A 21,482-nucleotide genomic window follows, 5' to 3' on the forward strand; every position below is an offset into this window, starting at 1 on the left:
AAATAGTAAACATTATATATCAAGTATTATGTGTTATATATATTGTAATCTATATATATATTGTTGTACATATTGTAAATAGCTTTACAGGTTCAGAGAATGGAGTAGGATGCTTGGCTGCACACTGTATGTGGGAATGCTCAGATAGGAAGTATAAATCAACACTTATAAAATGCACACTCATTCTGGTCAGTACTCTCATGTACACGACAGTTATTAAATGCAGTCAAAGGCAGCCTTAAAGGTTTTCTACTACATACATTCATACATCAGAACAAAATCTATTACTTTGAATCTTTAGAGTTGTGATAAGTGATATTGCCAGAATATTGCTAGTCTCTCAAGAAATCATGGATAGTAGGAGAGGGTCAAGGAAAATAATAGGTGGGAAGGTCCACATATGAAGCACAAACAAATAAACAACAGTGCCTTGATCTTTTGAAAGAGAAAGGCCATGAATTCCCCAAACTATGGGCTGGTGAATTTGATACTGATTTTAAGCTAGATGTCGGCAGACTTTTTCTCTAAAGGGCCAGATAATAAATATCTTAGGCTTTGCGGGCCACATGGTCTTCATCACAACTACTCTCCTCAGCTGTTGAAGCGTGAAAGCAGCCAGTGTGTACATGAATGAGCATGGCTGTGTTCCAATAAAACTTTACTTTCAAAAACAGGTGGAAGGCCAGATGCAGTTTAAAAAAAAGATTGTGAGCCCGTTAAAAGAGATGGGTTGATCCTCAGGAGTTTGCATGAATGCAGTGGTCTTTAGCCCTGGCTACACATTAGAGTCACTTGGGGCAAGCTTTGAAAAATCCTGGTGCTCAGCATAACATCCCAGAGCAATTAAATCAGAAATCTCTCAGATGGGGTCCCAGGAGTCTATCTTTTATTTTTTATTTATTTTTTGGAGGGAAGGGGCAGAGGGGAGAGGGGAGAGAGAGAGTCTTAAGCAGGCTCCATGCCCAGTGTGGAACCCGATGCAGGGCTTGATCTCACAACCCTGAGATCATGACCTGAGCTGAAATCAAGAGTTGGACGCTTAACAGACTGAGCCACATGGGCCCCGCGCCCACCCTCCCCTGCCCGCCTTGGAGTCTTTATAGAGAATTCCCAAGTGATTCCAAAGTGAAATCAAGGTTGGAAACCACTGAAAGAAGTCATGAAGTAGTGCTAAATTAACCTCATTTCTTTTTCCTCTCCCTACTTTTTCCTCCTCCTCCTGCTCCTCTCCTCCTTCTCCTGGTGGATGAGGCAGCCACATAGCTCTGTTGGGCCAAAATAGCAGACGCAGTTCATCTGGATTTATGCTAGCCATTTGCCAAAGTCATAATTATCCTGATGGGCAAATTAGAACAATGTGGGTGGATGACAGAGTCCGTTTCTGATGAATGGAGTGGATATTACTTAGAATTATTTGAGAGTCCCACCCCTCCCCAGTGGTGACTGTACAATAGGCATCCAATACATCTTTGTTTGGGAGGGGACTGGTGTCCCACCCACCCTGTAAGAAATGGTTATAAATGAACATAGATGTGAAACTTGGAAAAGAAAAAATTTGCCATGGGGGTTGGGCAGGGGTAAACACGATAGTTGATAGTTGTCTTAATTTATTTGCTGGGCTGTTACAGTGAAGAAAAATAGCCTTCTTTTCGATATTTCAGAGTAGAAATAGAATCATCATGGGAAGGCACCAGGAGGCATTCATTCATTTAACAACTATTTTTGAGTGACTACTCTGTGCTAGGTACTATTTCAGCACTTGAGACATATCAGTGAACAACACAGGTTAAGTAAGATCTATGCTCTGTGGAGCTTACAGTCTAGAGACTTATTTTAATGTGTTTGATTATTAACAGTCAGAAAATAGAATGGGCAGCTTCAGGAGGCATTACTCACAGGTTAGATAACCACTTATTTGAGGTCATTTTGAGCCATGAAATTCCAATAAGAACCTTCAGCCCCGAGGTTCTCTGAGTCCAGGAAAAGTATCTTACTTCCTCCTCTTTGGAGTCACCCTTCCTTTTCCTGCCACTCTCTAATGCACAGCCAGGGATGAAAACATTGCTTTAATCAGTTGTAATTTTTGGTTCCAAAACTCTTGAAACATTCTCAAAGTTAGGATAAACTTTAAGGAAAACCATGTAGTGGGGAGAGCGTGACTGGATTGGGAATATTTAAATGGCAGTTACAGTGTTCCAACAATTAAAGTTTCAGAATGATTCCTTCCAAAGGGAGTTTAGAATCCTTTTAATAACATTTACATATTTCTGTGTAAGATGCAGTGAGTAACTCTTTGATTGTTAGGCTATGCTAGGCTTTGAAAAACATTCGTATAGTGCCTTAAGTTTTGTACCCTGTGGCTCTGGATTTTCACCAGTTGTATTGAATTGGCATGGTGATGAGCAGGACAGGATCTAAGCTGTGAAATAGTATGAGAAAGGAATAGAATATGACAGATTGCCACATTCACTCAAGCTCTGGGAAATGCTTGTATAAGACAGGTACTGAGCTGATATTTGCAGAACAAATTTTTTGTGGTCATAAATGACTGATTTCCTTCAATTTGAAAAATCTTGTTGGATTTTTATTTATTTATTTGAGAGAGGACACAGAAACAGAGCATGAAACAGGGGGAGAAGACAGAGGGAGAGGGAGAAGCAGACTCCCTGCTGAGCAGGGAACCCAACACTGGGCTCGATCCCAGGACCCCGAGATCATGATCTGAGCCAAAGGCAGACGCTTACCCGACTGAGCCACCCAGGCACCCCTCCTCTCCTTTCTCCTGCTATCTTGGCTTCTTTCTGGAGTCTTGTGTATTCCCAGTCAATAGTTAGTATTCCTCACGCATGGAAAAGTTATTTTACCGAAGATAAGGCATTCAGGGGTGCCTCTAGCTCTCTACAACCATTCACCCTCAGCCTGCTGTTATGGAATAAATGAAAATTTTTAAAAATAAAAGTGCTTTTTGTTGTGCTACTTAAGTATGAAACATGATTCCTGACTTCAAGCTTACAGTCTCACATTTGGGTGAGGATATACAAGACTGAATAGGAGTTTGGTCCAGAGCCCAGACCTGTTGAGGTCCAGCTTGATGTTCCTTTCATCAGACATTCTGCTGGCATTTGGTGAGGTGAAAGGTGGAGTTGACTGAGAGAAACTTTAAAATTTCATCTGGAAGTATGGATTAAATGGCCTCTAAGAACCTATGAGAGTCCATATTCCATGAAAGACCATATTCCATATTCCATGAAAACAACAGGGTTGTTTATTCCCCTTTAACCGAATTTCTTGAAATTTTATAGCCTCTTGTCTCTCTATCAGCAAAAATTTTTTTGAAAATCATGGAGACAATGGTTGAGAAATTAATTTTTGGCTTATTTGCTTGAAGTTGATGATCATCTAGATAGAAATAAACATACTTTTCACCCTTTCCAGGATGGAAAAGGAAGAATTTCCTGGGAGGCGCAAAGGCTGCTTCGAAGACAACCTATAACCAGGTTGGATTATCAGAGAACAGGAGAAAGTAGAGACATCTGCTTGGAAGTTTAAATTGGGGAGAATCTTGATGCTGGGTGCTGTGGATCCTCAGGATAAGGAAGAGCAACCAAGATCACAAGTTGCCCAACTGGAAGAAAGCAGAGCCCCAAGGAATGTAGCACTTTAGATGTGGCAGGACATAGAGAATGCCCTGTAGATGGTCGAATGGATCATGGTCAGCAGGCACAGCTACAGCCTGCCCAGATCACTGGTGTTCAACCAGTGATGGGGACCATTCTTCACCAGAGGCCTCAACATACAGCAAGGTGAAATAGCTTGACACTGCTCCGGCAGTGGGAATCTCAGAAAGGGCACCAAGAAACCGATGCTTTACTTTCTGCCAGTGTCAATTCAGGTAAGTGAGTGGTCAAGCCAGAGCCAGAGTTCTTTTGTTTTACACAAGGCCATGCCATTGTAGCTGTTTCCTGAGTGTCAATACCTGTTTTTTTTATTTTTTTTATTTTTATTTTTTAAGATTTTATTTATTTATCTGACAGAGAGAGAGGAGGACACAGCGAGAGAGGGAAACACAAGCAGGGGGAGTGGGGAGAGTGAGAAGCCGGCTTCCCACCGAGCAGGGAGCCCAATGCGGGGCTCGATCCCAGGACCCTGGGATCATGACCTGAGCCGAAGGCAGACGCTTAATGATGGAGCCACCCAGGTGCCCCAATACCTGTTTTATTAATAATAATTATAATAGTAATAATAGCTACTGTGTATTTAATACCTACTGTTATGGATTGAATATTTGTGTCACTCCCAAAATTCATATGTTGAAGCCCTAACTCTCAGTGTGACAATATTTGGAGATGGGCGTCTCTCCTTCCCTCCCTGTGCATATGCACTGAAGAAAGGCCATGTAGGACATATTGAGGAGTTGACTATCTGCAACTCAAGTCAGAGAGCTCTCACCAGGAACTGAATCAGCTGGCCCCTTCATCTTGGACTTCCCCGCCTCTCCAGAACTGTGAGAAAGTAAATTTCTGTTGTTTAAGCCACCCAGTCTATGGTATTTTGTTATGGCAGCCCGAGCTGACTAGGACAGCTGTCATGTGCCAGGAACTTGCCACTTTATTTCAACTAATTCTTAAAATAGCTCTATAAAGTAGCTATTTGTACCTGGTAAAGGAAACAGAAACAGAGGTTCACCACCTTGCCCAAGGTCTCACAGCTAGGCTGTGAGAAAATGTATATAAAGTGCTTAGTGCAGTGTCTAGTACAGAATATGCACTTACAAAGAACCTTATGACTCAAAAGCTTATTTTTTTTCAGTGCACATTTCGGCCATCCTTTTGTTCTAGCATGTCCGTGATCTCTGTCCTTTACATTCCAGAACTACCACTCGACACAGAGATTATGACTCTTTTGTGATGGAATGGAAATTAATATAGTTCAGCCAAAGGTGGTTCTTAGCCTGGATGGAGAACCCAGCCTCATGGTTCCTTAGTTTCTCCTCTGAAGTTAGAAGCTTCTGGAATAAGATCCAGTAGTGGTGGACTCCCAATCAGGAACCAAATAGGGGACTTTTTCTGAGAAACTACTCTGCTGAGGCCTGGTCCTGGGCACACTTGATGGCTGTTCCACAGCTTACTTGGAGGTGTCTAGGCAGTCACAGGTAGCAGCCAGCTTGGAGGATGCTGGAGGATGAGGTCCACATAGGAAGCTGGGTTCATAATACAAGTGGTTGGAGATAGACTCCTGGGTCTTCCTTGGATGGCCTTGCATGAGGAGAATGACCTATAGTCGAGGGCCTTTTGTTCTAAATCGATTTTGTGCCACACAGCAAATCCAGGTGGGTATAGAGGGGGTGATGCAGCTTTCCCTCCAGCACTGGCATTCCAGGCATGGTGTGGAGATATGGCCAATGTTGAGGGCAGGGGTGCAGAGATCAGGAGGAAGAAAAGAGGAGACCCTCCACTTCCTTCTTGCTCTCCCTGCCTCGCTCTTGAATGAGGAACTCCAGGTGATGAGTGAGGAGGATGTTCCTGGCTACTAGCATAAGGGAGCATAAGAAAGTGAACAAGTAAGGAATCAAGTCCAGGATTAATAAAAAGCATCTTTACTATTGAATTCTTCAGAGAAATTTTCAGAAGTAAGTTTCCTGGGTATCTTTTAGTTTATCTTTCATGTTAGGGAAATGTCAGCTCCTCTCTTCTAATTAGCACTGTTAAAACTCCGTGGTAAGATGGGTGACTAGTTTCAAGGCTTTTATTTCTTGTTGCTTTTGTACATGGAGCTGCCATAGCAATCAATGTGTGTGTAGCTTCCACTCCCTTGGTGCTCGGTGTTCTCTCTGACAGTAAGAAGTTCTCTTCCTCCCTGAAACAACTGTCATCTTGTTAACACCCAATGCCTGTCATTTATTCCTTGCAACTAATGTGCATTTTATCAAAGGGTTCAGATGGCTCACAGGGAAGTCCCACAACGCTGTTCTCCACTGGAAGCCATTTTCATTTCCTGAGGCTATTAACTAGCTTAAAATAAAAACCTTTAAGCACTCCTCTTTTCTGAGAAAATTGCTCTCAGAATCAGTAGGATTGAGCATAGATTCTAATAGAAGGAGACAATAAGATCATCTTGCATGTAACCAAGTTACCATTTAGAACTTACTTTGTCTGTCTAACCTATGGAATTGCAGGATGCCACACAAATTGTTCCTGAGATTTAAGTTGCACAGAGAGAATTTAGGGTTGTTGACTAAAGATCGATTCTTCCCAGAGGGAGTGATCCATCCAACTATGTAATAACCCTGGGTGGGGCAGTGGGTGCCTCCTTAGGATGAACGAGGACTCACTCTGAATCTAAGGCAGTTTCTCAACTGTGGCGCTTGTGACATTTTGAACCGAATAATTCTGTGTGGTGGGGCAGTCCTGTGCATTGTAGGATGTGCAGCATCCCTTGCCTCTACCCATTAGATGACGGCACCTTTCTCCCAGGTGGGACAACCAAAAATCTCTGCAGACCCTGCTGAATGTCCCCTGGGGGAAAATAGCACCCCCTGTTGAAAACTACTGACCTAAAGCACACACAACCATGTCTTCTGGTATAGTTGTGGAATGGTTTTGAACACTTATCCTAAAATGGCTGCACAACTTTAAGGAGCCACTGGAGGGTGACCAGGGATGCTAATTGGAGCAGCTTTATAGAGGTGTCCCTGAGGGGACCCCACAGAGGTTGTGGGAGAAGGGGAGATCCCTTGGGAAGCTTGAGGGAATTATTGATAGGAGCAAGTCCTGGGATTCTAAGAGCTTGGGAAGCAGCCACCAGTAAGAACACACTCCTCACCCCAAGAGCTGAGAAGACCCTGTGTTAAGAGGTGACCATCCAGTGATGGGCCCCGTCACCCACAGTGTGGTGTTCCTCTGTGAGGAGGGGTCAGGCAGACTCTTCCATCTGCTTGATGTGGTGTCCTTAGTGCAGAGAGGGAAGAGATTGTTGGTCTTATCTTGATTTTTCATGAAGGGGAAATAGCATTCAATTCACTAAACATTTATATTGTGCCTACTACTTATTATTAGGTTCTGTGTTGGGTTATGGAGATATTGGTAGATTGTGTAAGTGGTCACCAATAACTTAACCTGTGTATTTATGCCTTCGAGATAGTCCCCTCCCACACTGATTCTGGGCTTGGCCATGTGATTTGCATTTGCTTTGGGTCAGTAGTAAATGGAATACAAGCAGAGACCTGAAGAGCTGTTGTTCACTGGGGCTTATCCACTCTACAGGTTCTTGGGACCCTGCCACTGCTGCCATGGGAAGAAGGTCAGACTAGCTTGCTGGATGATGAGAGACCAATGGCCCCAGGGTTCCTGTTGCCTCAGATGACAGCTAACAGGTGGAAGCAGAGATGCCTTGCAGGCCAGCAGCTAACTGACGCAACTCGGCTAAGCACAGCAGAAGACCAGCAAAAGAAAGCCCAGCCCAAGTGCCAATCCACAGAACTGTGAGTGAAATTGATGGTTGTAGTTTTTAGGTCCTTAAGTTTTAGACTCGTTTGTTATGCAGCAAAAGCTAATTGGTACAGAAGCAGATAGATAAACACAGTTCTTGCTTTGGGGATCCCACAGACTAGTAGACCACTGATTTTTCCCCAAGGGAGCCTACTTGTGTAATTGGACCTTTAGAGCCATGGTAGATGGTAATACTAGTCACTAGGTAAAATACTAGTTAAAAGCACGAACTCTGACACCAGAGTACTTAAGTTCTGTTAAAAAACAAAAATTCAGCTAAGTAAATTTGAACATCTAATTGGCTTCATTAAGCGATTCATGAGTCAGGCAGCATCCTATCTGGCAACAGGGATGCTAGACCGTTGGGGACTCTGAGGAGTTGTACAGGAAGGAAGGATTTTATAGGAAGGACAGTGGGGTAAGGAAGTTATTAGCAAAAGAAAAGAAGAGATTGATTCAGCAAAGTCGCCTTCCCTTAGCGGGAAGGGATGGGGGTTTTACTAGGTGGATGACCTCATCTTCCTTGGGCAAGGGGAGGAATGGAGAGATCACATGTGAGAGATTATTTCATTTGTGCTGATCAGAAAATTCCTGACTGACCGGTTACTCAGGGAGGTTGGAACTGCAGTTAGGTTAGGTATTAAGTCCAGGTTTGGTGACTTGGACTAAGCAATTTCATTTTGGGCCTGTGGTTTTCTTTTTAACTGTTCAAATCCCAGCTCCATCACTTCTTAATTGTGTGATGCTGGGTAGATGCTTAATCTTTGCGTCTCTTATTTCCTCATCCATAAAAAGGAGTAAAATAATAATACCTACTTCATAGAGTTGTCGAGATGATTAATATATACAAAGTTCTTATAACAAAACCTTGTACTTAAGTGTTTTGAAAGTTTTAGCTACATGGGACACCTGGGTGGCTCAGTCGGTTAAGCACTGACTCCTGATCTCAGCTCATGTCTTGATCTTAGGGTCATGAGTTTGAGCCCTGCGTTGGGCTCCACACTGGGCATGGAGCCTACCTAAAAAAAAAAAAAAGAAAAAAGAAAGAAAGCTTTAGCTATATATGGTTGGTCTAAAATAGAATCAGCATTAAACTTTTTTCTTTTTAAACAACACTTTCCCCTAAAGAGCAATGTATATTTTTTTTGCTGGAAAATTGGAGAAAATAATACAGGAAAACTATAAAGAAGAGAACAAATGTCATCCCTCAGATTTTGTGCCAACTTTAGCAATAACACACTTGATTTTAAATCAGGCTACTATGATCAGCAGTTGGAGAAAGGTCAGACACTCAGAGAATAAATGTATCAAGTGCTTGGCCAGGTGGTGACCCTTTATACAGACTTTTCTCAGTGTACTTTTCTCTAGTTGGATTGAAGGGGATCAGCTAGTTCCTTGTACTACAGCAACTGGGGGATAATTTGCAGATCCCAATGGACTAGCTGAAACAGTAGGGCAAAGTGCAAGAGAAAAATAGCGAGGAAGGCAATGATTAGCAACTCCAGACTCATGGAGCATTTTTAACTACAGAGCTCATTCTTATATGCTGCCTCTCTTGATGTACAGGGCTGCTTGATAAGTGCAAAAGGGCAATTATTATTAAACCTGCTTTTGCTGAAGCAGAAGCTGCATCTTAGAATGATCCAGCAGCTCCCTGAGGCCACACAGGCAGTCATTGGTGGAGCTGGGCTCATGCCCAGGGCCACTGACCTAAAATCCAATGCTTTTCTAACTTTCCCGTAGTATCTCACCCAATCTGGAAACAGTGCCTGCTTGGTGGGCAAGACTTGGAGCCAACATTTGTTGCAGGAGCTTTCCCGCAAAGTTAGTATGAACTCATTAGGACAACACAACTAAGTATGAGAACGTAGTATGGTTTCCAAGCCATGGTGAAGCCTCCAGGGCTAATACTAACTACAGTGTAGGTCAACCTATAGAGCTGGTGAGACTGGGTGCCATTCGTGCACCATTTTACAATCCTAACAGCAATATATGAGAGTCCCAGTTTCTTCATATTCTTGCCTACACTTGTTATTGTCTGTCTTTTTAATTATAACCATTCTAGTGGGTGTGATGTGGTGTCAAGTGGTGTCTCAGTTTGGTTTTGGTTTGCATTTTCCTAATGACTAAAGCTGTTGAGTATCTTTCATATGCTTATTGGCCATTTGTATATCTCCTTTGGTGAAATGTCATTAAAATCTTTTGCCCATTTAAAAATTTGGTTATTTGGGGGCGCCTGGGTGGCTCAGTCGTTAAGCATCTGCCTTCGGCTCAGGTCATGATCCCAGGGTCCTGGGATTGAGTCCCACATCGGTCTCCCCGCTCAGCGGGAAGCCTGCTTCTCCCTCTCCCACTCCCCCTGCTTGTGTTCCCTCTCTCGCTGTCTCTCTCTCTGTCAAATAAATAAAATCTTAAAAAAAAAAATTTCGGTTGTTTGTCTTCTTTCAAATTATTTGTTGTATGAAAACTCGAGGGTGGGCATATACTTGACCTTGTAGAGCTGCACTGTCTAATATGGTGGCCCCTAACCACATGGGGCTATAGAGCATGTCAAATGTGGCTTGTCCAATTTGAGATGGGCTGCTAAGATAAAATATAAAGTAGACTTCAGACACTTACATGAAAAACTGAATGTAAAGTCTCTCCAGGTTTATTGAGATAGAACTGATATGTAACATTGTGTAAGTTTAAGATGTACAATGTGATGACTTGATACATGTATATATTGTGAAATGATTACCACAATGAGGTCAGTTAACACATCCATCACCTCATATAACTACTACTGCTTTTTGTAGTGAGAATATTTAACATCTACTTGAATTATTAAATACATACTGAGATGATAATTATTTTGGATGGATTGACTAAAATGAAATACAGTATTAATTTTACCATCTTGAAGGTTTTTGAAAAAACTATGGCTACTATAAAATTTAAAATTATATACATGGTTCTTAATATATTTCCATTGTATAGCACTGTTTTAGAGCCTTGGCCATCAGAAATTTGGATCTTCATCTGTAGAGAAATGGGAAGGAATCAGTGGGTTTTAAGTGTGGGTAAATTATGACCACTTTAAAAAAAAAGATTTTTTTTTCTTCAAATTTTTATTTAAATTCTAGTTAGTTAACATGCAGTGCAATATTGGTTTCAGGAATAGAATTCAGTGATTCATCACTTACATACAACACCCAGTGCTCAACATGACAAATGCCCTCCTTAATACCCATCACCCATCTAGCTCATCCCCCGCCTACCTTCCTCCGTCAACCCTCAGTTTGTTCTCTATCATTGAGGGTTTCTTATGGTGGGGCGCCTGGGTGGCTCAGATAGTTAAGCACCTGCCTTCAGCTCAGGTCATGATCTCCAGGTCCTGGGATCGAGCCCCATGTTGGGCTTCCAGCTCAGTGAGGAGTTTGCTTCTTTCTCTCCCTCTGCCTCTCTCCCCTGCTCATGCTCCCTGTCTCTCTCTCTCTCTCTGTCTCAAATGAATAATAAAAAAAAAAAAAACAGTCTCTTATGGTTTGTTTCCCTCTTTCTCTTTTTTTTCCCCCTGTCTTATATGTTCATCTGTTTTGTTTTTTAAGTTCCACATATGAGTGAAATCATAGGTATTTGTCTTTTTCTTACAGACTTATTTCATTTAGCATAATAGCCTCTAGCTCTATCCACATCATTGTGAATGGTAAGATTTCATTCTTTTTGATGGCTGAGTAATATTCCATTGTATAGATATACCACATCTCCTTTCTCCATTCATCAGTCGATAGACATTTGGGCTCTTCCCATAGTTGGCTATTGTTGATAATGCTGCTATAAGCATCAGGGTACATGTGCCCCTTCAAATCTGTATTTTTGTATCCTTTGGGTAAATACCTTATAGTACAATTACTGGATCGTAGGGTAGTTCTATTTTCAACTTTTAGAGGAACCTCCATACTATTTTCCAGAGTGGCTGCACCAGTTTGCATTCCCACCAACAGTGCATTCCCCTTTTTCTGCTTCCTCGCCAACATCTGTTGTTTCCTGTGTTGTTAATTTTAGCCATTCTGACAGGTGTGAGGTGGTATCTCATTGTGGTTTTGTTTGCATTTCCCTGATGATGAGTGATGTTGAGCATTTTTTCATCTGTCTGTTAGCCATCTGGATGTCTTCTTTAGAAAAGTGTCTGTTCATGTCTTCTGCCCAAAAAAGAGATTACTTTGTAGTGTGGAGAATAGACTAGAGGGGACGGAGGTGGCTGGGACAGGGGTTGCTGTCAGGAAATGGAGTAGGTGGCTTTGCAGTAGTCCAGGTGAGAGATAGCCGCTTGATGGTGATTGGGAAAAACAGCTTTCTGTTCAGTATCTCTTATATAATGCCAGTTCTGGAGATAATGTGAAGAAGTTATGTAGCAGGGTATCTGTCAAGGTGAATATCCAGTGGAATGTCCTTCACAAGGGAGCTGCTTAAGATTCTAGGTTCTTCTGTGTCTAAGGTGAAGACCATAGGTTACCTGGAGCATTGGTTCAGGGAAGAGCCATTTTTTATTTTATTTTATTTATTTTTTAAGATTTATGTGGATTCAAGTGGACTCTATGCTGAGCACAGAGCGTGATATGGGGCTTGATCTCACGACCCTGAGATCATTAACTGAGCTGAAACCGAGTTGGATGTGCTCAACCAACTGAGCCACCCAGGTGCCCAGGGAAGAGACACTTTTTTTTTTTTTTAAGATTTTATTTATGTATTTATTTGAGAGAGAGAGAGCAAAGGCAGGGGAAGTGGCAGGCAGAGGGAGAGGGAGAAGCAGGCTTCCTGACAAGCAGGGAGCCCGGTGCAGGGCTTGATCCCAGGACTCTGGGATCATGACCTGAGCCAAAGGCAGATGCTTAACTTATTGAACCACCCAGGCACCCCAAGATCCACTTTTTATTTTATTTTTTATTTTTTTAATTTTTTTTTAAGATAACACTTTTTAAATGGCAGAATGTGGCATTAGCCCATGATAAAGATTTGGCTTTGACCCTGAGCAAGGGGAACCATTGGAGGATTTTGAGCATAGGAGTGACGTAACCATCAAATCATTGCATTTTTTTTTTTAAAGGATTTTATTTATTCATTTGAGAGAGAGAGCACGCATGGGAGTAGGGAAAAGGGCAGAGGAAGAGGGAGAGGGATAGAGAATCTGAAGCAAACTCCATGCTGAGTGTGGAGCCTGATGCAGGGCTTGATCTCATGACTACGAGTTCATGACCTGAGCCGAAACCAAGAGTTGGACACCCAACCAACTGAGCACCCAGGTGCCCCAAGTCATTGCATTTTAATTAGATGATGCTGGCCACTGTGCTGAGAATAGACTGAAGGGGGTGAGCAAGGATGGGAGAAGAAAGACCCATTTATGGAAATAATTCTTTATTGGTAGGCATTTTAATTGTTTCCATTTTCTCTAACTTTAAGCAACCAAGAAATCAATATGGAATATTTTATTACATCTTTCCTTTATTTTCTTAAGATAAATTCCAAGAAGTGGAAGTCCTGGTCAATGAGGACATCTGTTATTATGGCTTTTGCCAAATGGCCTTCCAGAAAGTTGGGCCCAGTTTATATTACTGCCAACTGTGAGTAAGAGCACCTGCTTCCCTCTACTTGTGCCAGCCCTTGGCAATATTACTATTTCTTAAACTTAATCAGGAGTTCCAAGTATGCCTTTAAAAATATTTCTTATATAAATTAGGCCATTTTTACCCCCATGAAACACCTCTCCCCACTGTACCCTAGTTCAGCTATTCCATTAAACTTTGGGTCAATCAGATATTCAATCCTTTCTGGTTGGTGCTAACAATATATTGTTTTTCCCGTTCCTCAAGGTGGGAAGACCTTGTCAAATTGGCATGTTATTTGATGTCCACTTCAGTATTTTTTTTTTTTTTTTTTAATTTTATATATTTGACAGAGAGAGAGCACAAGCAGGGGGAGTGGCAGACAGAGGGAGAGGGTTGGGAAGCCCGATATGGGACTCAATCCCAGGACGCTGGGATCATGACCTGAGCCGAAGGCAGACGCTTAATCAACTGAGCCACCCAGGCGCCCCACTTCAGTATTTTTATTTATTTTTTTTATTTTTATTTTTTATTTTTTTGAAGATTTTATTTATTTATTTGACAGAGACACAGCGGGAGAGGGAACACAAGCAGGGGGAGTGGGAAAGGGAGGAGCAGGCTTCCCGCCGAGCAGGGAGCCCGATGTGGGGCTCGATCCCAGGACCCTGGGATCATGACCTGAGCTGAAGGCAGTCGCTTAACCAACTGAGCCACCCAGGCGCCCCTCACTTCAGTATTTTTAAAGGAATTAGATGAGAAACCCAAAATAGGTATAGAAAATCAAGTCTGAATATTTTTTGGAACTTATTATTGGATATTAAACTTTTGGTGAATTTTTAATCAAGAATCTCATAACTGCTAAAATTCTAAAGAAAACTTATTACAAGCTGGCTTAATTATGAAGGCAGAGTGAATTTTACTTTTTTTTGTTAATTTTTTTCAGTTCTTCAAGATTGACCACTAATCTTTGAGTTTTTCAGAAGGAGGCCTCTTTTCCAAAGATTTTTTTAAAGCTAAAAGCCTTAATCAACAATTTAGAGTTCTTTGTTGGGAGGAAAGACATAAAGAATAAACTACAGCATGTTTATAAATATGCGTGCTTATATTTAAGTAAAGTTCTTTTTTAAAAAGATTTATTTATTTATTTTTAGAGCAAGAGAGGTGGTGGGAGGGGCAGAGGCAGAGGGAGAGAGAGAATCTCAAGCAGACCCTCCCCCACCTGAGCATGGAGCTTGATGTAGGGCTTGATCCCAGGAACCCTAGGTCATGACCTGAGCAGAACCAAGGGTTGGACACTTAATGGACTGAGCCACCTAGACACCCCTATTTAAGTATAAGTTCTATTTCTCTTTCATCCCTGAATTATCACTTGGTGAAATTAATTTTAAGGGAACATTGACCAGGCCTCTCAAAAGTTAAATAGAGGAGTGCTCCTGCAATTCAATTATGTTTTCATCTTTCGGATTAGTCATAGGTTGAAGCCCTAGTTTCATATGCTGAAGAGACCACCTAACTGACTTGTTCACAATTCTCATTTTTTTCCTTATGAATAATTTCCTTCAAAAGGTAGCCTTTGTCTTCTATGGGCATAATAGAAGTGTTTATATAGAAATATCAAAGGAAAATTATATTTTGTGGTATTTTGAGTTGTAAAACAGAATGATGCTTCTGCACTCCACAGTTGATCTTTTCTATTTCCCAGCGTGGAGGTTTAGAAGAGGATTGACCTGCTATTGTAGTTGTGTAGGAGGGGGAAAAACAGGGCTCCTGTTAGATAGGAGGAAGGGGGCTGCCCACAGACATGGAGAGGGTTAGAGCTAGTCAAGAATCAAAAAAAGAAACAAATCACAAACCTGCCCCTAATGTCTCACATTTCTGAGATTAGACCGTTCCTTATGTTTAATTGGTCCTCATTGATTCTTCCAGAAATTTCTTTCTCCTTTCTAAAATCCTCCAGCTTTGCATCTTATGCCATCAGACCTTACCACCTTCTACTCTTTCTCGTTGCAGTCATCTCCAGATGCCTGGGTCACTCTTCTTCCTTGAAAAGAATGTATCTTCAGGTTTCCTGTCATTCTTTCCAGCACTACTTCTGCATAATTTTTGGTGATTTAAATACAGTTGATTCTCATTATCTGTGATACTTGTGTTCTATAAAGTAACAGTGAACACTGAATTTGTGAACGTTGAACCACTGCCCCTTGGGAGAAATATAGGTGTAGGTTGTTGTGAGCCTCTGGTTACAACATTTTCATCAACCGGTCAATATGTAACCTTGTTTTATGTGTGTTTCTGTTCAAAGACACATTATTTAATATGTATTATTGATTCATTCACATTGAACTCACAGCCAACAGCACTGTAAGTCAGGCCTGAAAGAAGCTTGTCTAATATATTTCCTCCATAAAGTACATCACAGCTTTCTTGCACTTAGACATAGTAGACAGCACTTCAGCATGACTCTTGAGCAATTTTAAATAGAGAAGTTACCCACAAAGCACAAAAAAGCAGAAAACACAGCCCTAAATAGACTGTGCAAGGAATACTTGTTTATAATATGAAAGCCGAAACAAGAAGCCAGTGTCACCTTGTTTCATCTCAGCTATGAGTGCGCGCATTGGGCAACTAAAGTTTTTTGCCCCTCTGCACATGTCCACAAGACTACTAATACACCATCAACATCAATTTTGAGGTTACACAAATTTTAGCAAGTAGGTGAATTCACAAATACAGAATCTGCAGGTAAGGATGGACTGTGTCTATGTTAATGATCCTAATAGTATGATCTCTTCAGTTCTTGACCTCTCTGCTAACAGTCTTGTCTACAACACTTATAGGCATGTATCCCCAAGGTCATGCCAAATGTTATGGAACGAAAGTATTTGTATTCATTTTCCCTCCCTCCCTCTGAACATTTCTTCATGCAGGGTTCTGAAAGTCTCAGAGCCAGGATAAAGTTTTAATGTCACATCCTCTTTGTTATGGACAGTATTTGTGTCCCCTGCAAATTCATATGCTGAAGCCCTAACCCTATTATGGCTGTATTTGGAGATTGGACGTTTAAGGAAATAAAGTGAGGTCGTATGGTGGGGCTTGTGTCGGTACAAGACAAGACACCAGAGAGCTCTCCCTTACTGCAGCCAGGAAGAGAGCTCCCACCAGAAACCAAACCCTGCTGGAAACTTGATCTTGGACTTTCTAGTTCTAGAATTGTGAGAAAAGTGTCTGTTTGAGCCACTCAGTCTGTCGACCTCAGAGTCGGGGACCTGGGCTGGCGAAGGAACTGAGAAAGAGACGACAGTATAGCGAGGCACAGGGGACCCCAAGCAAACAGCCCCAGGAGCTGAGGTTTATTTTCCATACTCATATACCTTCTACAGCGATATAGATCTATAATGGTTTACAGCAGGGGCATAGTAAGGCACATTCCTCCATGTATACAGGATTAGTCAAGCACATAAGAATCTTTAAAACAGAATAAAGGAACAAAGAGGGCAGTGCCCAATGTGCTGTTTACAGGACAAGGGAACAAAGAGGGGAGTGCACAGTGTGCTGTTCACAGGACAAGGGAACAAAGAGGGGAGTGCACAGTGTGCTGTTTACAGCTGTCTTCCTATCTACAAAACATCTTCTGCTGCGTACTTTAGAACTGACCACACACGTTCCAAGGGCATTTCACTCTGATCCTTTCGGGTTATTTTTAACCCTGCATTCTCGAGTTTTCTCAGAGATCTCGGAGGCTCAGCGAACATGCCCCAGTGGTCGTTGTGGTGTTCTGTTTCCCACATCAGTCTATGGTATTTTGTTAATGGCAGCCTAAGCTAAGACACGCTTTTCAGGTATTTTTCTAAAAGACCTCTCTCACTGTCCCACCTAGGTGTGTTGTCTGAAAGAGGTATTTTCTACTTCAGTCTTTTCCTACCCACCGTCAAAACCTGTCTTTTATGTATTCCTCAGTACTTTACTTTTCTAAAGTTGGCTTACTAAGAGACTAATTACCATTGACTAGGATTACTTTTATTATGTCTACTAACATTTTAATTGTAAAAATAATATCTGTTTTTTTTGGAAAATACAGAAAAATAAAAAGAAAATTAAAATCACTTTAATTCTAAAGTGTTGACATTTTGGGAACTTGCCCAAGTTCTTGATTGCAAATCACATCAAGTAACTCTCATTACGTTGAACAGAAAAGAAGCTTACTGGTAAGATACTAGAGAGCGCAAAGAAAATATGGGAAACTTTGGGCTCCCTGCTTGGCAGGGAGCCTGCTTCTCCCTCTCCCTCTACTGTTCACCCTACTTGTGCTCTCTTGCTCTCTCTGTCAAATAAATAAATAAAATCTTAAAAAAAAAAAAGAAAAGAAAATATGGGAAACTTGGAGAACCTGATTTAGACTGTGGTAGGAAACTGAACCACCAGAACGTCTTTCAAGGACTCTCCAGTGGAACAGTTTGATTTGGGCCCTTCCTTTTTTTTTTTTTTTTTGTTAAAGACTTTATTTATTTATTTGAGAGAGAGAGAGCATGAGCAGGGGGAAGGGCAGAGGCAGAGGGATAAGCAGACTCCCCACTGAGCACGGAGCCCAGTCATGACCTGAGCTGAAGGCAGACGCTTAACTGACTGAGCCACCCAGGCGCCCCCCTGGTTTGGGCCCTTCTGTTGCCCCTGGTGGACATAAATGCTGTGACAGTACTGCTGCCCTGGACAATGGGTGCCCTCTCAGCACCACTGGATGAATTCCAACTGACCTTGCTTTGAGTCACTAACTCAAGATATGAAGACCTATGTGGGAGTGTTGATTGGCCAAACTTGGACAGCCAGCCCTTAGCCCGGCAGCCAGGGCTCAGGGAAAGCCAGGATCTGGTCTTTTCTCTTTGTTAGCAGGAGAGAGGAACCGCTTCCCACAGGATTCACACAATGGCGGATTCTCCAAATTTAGGGACAGCATTCAGATCCTGGGAAGCCCGTCCTAAAAAAAAAAAAAAAAAAAGTATAATTTATCCTTTGGCTATACAATATTCATGTACACCTTTCTTTCCAGATTTTTATGTCACAGCAATAAAGGAAATGTGTCACGCTTACTGTCCTTACCTATACTTCTGGCCACAATGCAATATCTAGGATTTATAACTTCTGCCTTCCCACACATATTTCAGGTCTCCTTTGCCAGCAACCTGTATCTCAGATGCTCAGTATTTTTCATTTAGTCAAGTTACTCAAACCTTCATTCCTAAGGAAATGGAAACCTTGGTGGTCTTGTGTGGATTTGCTTGTCTTAACATGTCTTTAATTTTTATCACCGGACATGAAAATAGTACGAGGCACCATGGGACTTACCTCATTTCGCTTGTACTTATTTATCCCCGTCTGCATTGAGCAGTAGCAGCTCAACTAACCCTTGATAGTAAGGACCAGTCAAGACAGTAACCTCCCACCTCTTTTCTTCCCCCCCACCTCAGGGGAAAACAGAAGCTGATACGGTAATGTGAAAGTGTTGGCTTCTCTCTATATGAAAACCATTGTTGCAGAAAATATACTCCTTTAGGTACTAAGGCACTTTAGAAATATTAACTCCTTTAATTCTCACAAAAATACCATGAGATTTTACATTTTATGGAGAGGAAAATGGAGGCACAGACAAGTTAAGTAATCTGCCAAAATTCACACAGCTAGAAAGCAGTGGAGATAGGATTTGAACCCAAGTTCCTGCTCAGTATGGTATAGTGTTCAGAATTGTTCTGTGGAACGCTGAGAAAGTCAAATTTCCTGCATACCACATTGTGGGACAGCACTAGAAAAGCCCTGTGACAACTCTGTAAGGTGTTCTATCCCTGCCAGGTAAAAGCAAGATGCTTCTGGTGTTTATCTGAAAAGACAAAAATATTTGATAGATCTAAAACTCCATAAGGATAGGGATAGGCATTGTAATATTCCTAGCACCTACCAAATTACCTGGAACACTAGATGCTCAATGCATATTTGTTTAATAAATGAATAAATATCACATATCAGGGACTGGATTAACTTTCCCCAGTAAGACGGCCACATCTGGAAAAGCAGCTGCAATTGGAATTTGCACCCCCCCCCCCGCCCCGGTGAAGCTTATGTCAGCTCACCATCATCCTCTAAGAAGCCCCCATCCTCTGCACTGGACAGACCAGAAAGTTAAGTGGGGATGTACTAGGAATCACCATACCTGCATTTCTTGGGAATTTCACGGTCATGCTAATTGCTATAATTCCCTCAGATATGATATTGCTCTTTATTTTTTATTTTAAGTGGACAGAGTAACCTGGGGAGCTTCCATTTGGCTCATTCTACCTGTGGATCAGAGACAATATGAGGATTCTACCAGTGATAGACAAATCCTTAAAAAAACAGTAAACTATTATGGGCTGAGTCCAGAGTGTCATTATGTCCACTTTAAAGCAGACTTCGACTTGGACTCAAACTGTATCACCTGAATCTTCTAAGCCTCCACTCTAATTAGTGAGTGGCAGTGGTGTTAACTCAGATCCAGTGTTTAGTAATCTCTGAAAAGGTATTTTCCCTTGCCCAATGCACAATTTCTTTGGTAAATATTCACAGGTCCCTTTGGGAAAGGATAGAAGAAAGATTGCCAGTATATTTTCGTGAAGTAATTTTAGGACTCTTATTTAAAGCCTCTAGGGCTTCCCTTTGTTTAAGGGGCTTTAGGGCTGTGAACTGATAGGGCAACTCTAGCAAGGACAGAGAATTACAGAGTCTTTTTTTTTTTTTAATATTTTTATTTATTTATTTGAGAGAGAGAGAGAGCATGAGAGGGGGGAGGGTCAGAGGGAGAAGCAGACTCCCCGCCGAGCAGGGAGCCCGACGCGGGACTCGATCCCGGGACTCCAGGATCATGACCTGAGCGGAAGGCAGTTGCTTAACCAACTGAGCCACCCAGGCGTCCCTACAGAGTCTTCAGATAAGACATGAATGGCCTCATTAGGTGTGGGAGGAAGAGTGGCTTGAACTGAAGACTGAGTTTGGGCTTTGGGTGTTTGAGTTCTTGAAATCCTTCCACAATTACAATTCTCAAGGTACACTCTTTCTTTATCGATGCCCTAACTTTCATATAAGGGATTTAATGAGGCTGGGTCACAATTGACATTATGGATTAACTCCTCATTTAAGTGGGGGTTTGATTTTAGGTAGTTTTATACTGCTGCTACAACAAGTAAGACATTCTTTTTTAGCACAGACATAAGAAGTCCTTAATTTTGCTTTCAGTCGAGAATTAGGGACTTCAGTGTGTCATTTTCTTTCTTTAACTTTTCTAGTATTAGCTGTCTCACTCTTCAGTCTTGACTTCTTATGCTATTATATATGGCATTACCAGTGTGGTCACCCAATGCTTGCTTTCAAGCAGATACTGGAAAAGTTGTAATTTGATTAGTTGCTTTTCCACTCTGGGCCATGGGTTACCAGATTTCTATGGCTCACTGCCTTTACCCCAACTAGGTTGTATAATCAAGTCTAGATTCCCCTCAATTCTACATCTGCTGTCTGAAGTCCCCCCATTTTAACAATTGCTGATCCAGTGTTTCATGCCAGAAAGTGATTTTGTTTATCCTAAGTAGAAAGGGAATTGATTGGAAAGATATCAAGTATTTCGTGGAATTGACCAGACTTAGAAGATAGACCAGAACTAAGGAAATGTGGGCAGGAGGAACCACAGAAAATGTTATAGGCCAGGCCTTTTGGGTTCCACTGCTCCTCTCACTGGGCATTGAATGCTCCTGTGATGGATGATATCGGAACAGATGCCAGACTTCCTTCTTGCCATCTTGTTTGGCTGAGCATAGGTCATGTGCCATGTCCTTCCTAGTTGCCTGTGTCCAGGGAAAGCATGTCCTTGGCTTTTGGTGTCTTGGCTTTTGGTGTCTATGGGGAGGAGGCCCTATTTGTACCCAAGATTTGAACAATGACAGATTCCTCACATTTAGAATGTGAACATATAGAATGACATTGGGGTCACAACTTTGAGTAAAGGGTTAGCCTCAGCACTGGGCTGATCCAGGTCTGCCTATAAGAATGACCTCAGAGTCCTGTTTCTTTGGAAACCACGGTGATCAGTAAACATGGAATGTTGTGCCTGTTCTGTTGTTGTGAAGCCTTGATCTGTGGGACTGCTTCTGGACTGGGGCTGCTGGGGGCTAGCATGCAGGTTTTGGGCCTATGTCACTAGATCATATAAAAGATCGTTGGGAAGCTAAAGCTGTGGTTTCTCTGTGTTAAGGTGACCTTGGATATCATTCTGTGGCAGCCTTGTGTTTCTTGCATGGGTGTAGGAACAAAAGAAGCTGTGCACTTGGGTAGCTGTTAAGTGTTGTTTTTGTTTCCTATGGTGCTATACCAAATTTCCACAAACTTAGTGACTTAA

The 21,482-nt window shown here is 41.9% G+C and overlaps 1 long non-coding RNA gene across 2 annotated transcripts in view; it reads left to right on the plus strand.

The window, feature by feature from the left end:
- The window catches only part of LOC118553292 (uncharacterized), a 383,189-nt gene that overhangs the window by 68,855 nt on the left and 292,852 nt on the right, over window positions 1-21,482 (plus strand). For both annotated transcript variants that reach the window (XR_013444733.1, XR_013444732.1), the window contains exons 2-3: window positions 3,436-3,892; window positions 7,263-7,480. This is a non-coding gene — a long non-coding RNA (uncharacterized LOC118553292). The remainder of the gene's footprint in view (window positions 1-3,435; window positions 3,893-7,262; window positions 7,481-21,482) is intronic.

Source organism: Halichoerus grypus, chromosome X (assembly GCF_964656455.1).
Source record: "Halichoerus grypus chromosome X, mHalGry1.hap1.1, whole genome shotgun sequence".
In the NCBI taxonomy this organism is placed as follows: Eukaryota; Metazoa; Chordata; class Mammalia; order Carnivora; family Phocidae; genus Halichoerus; species Halichoerus grypus.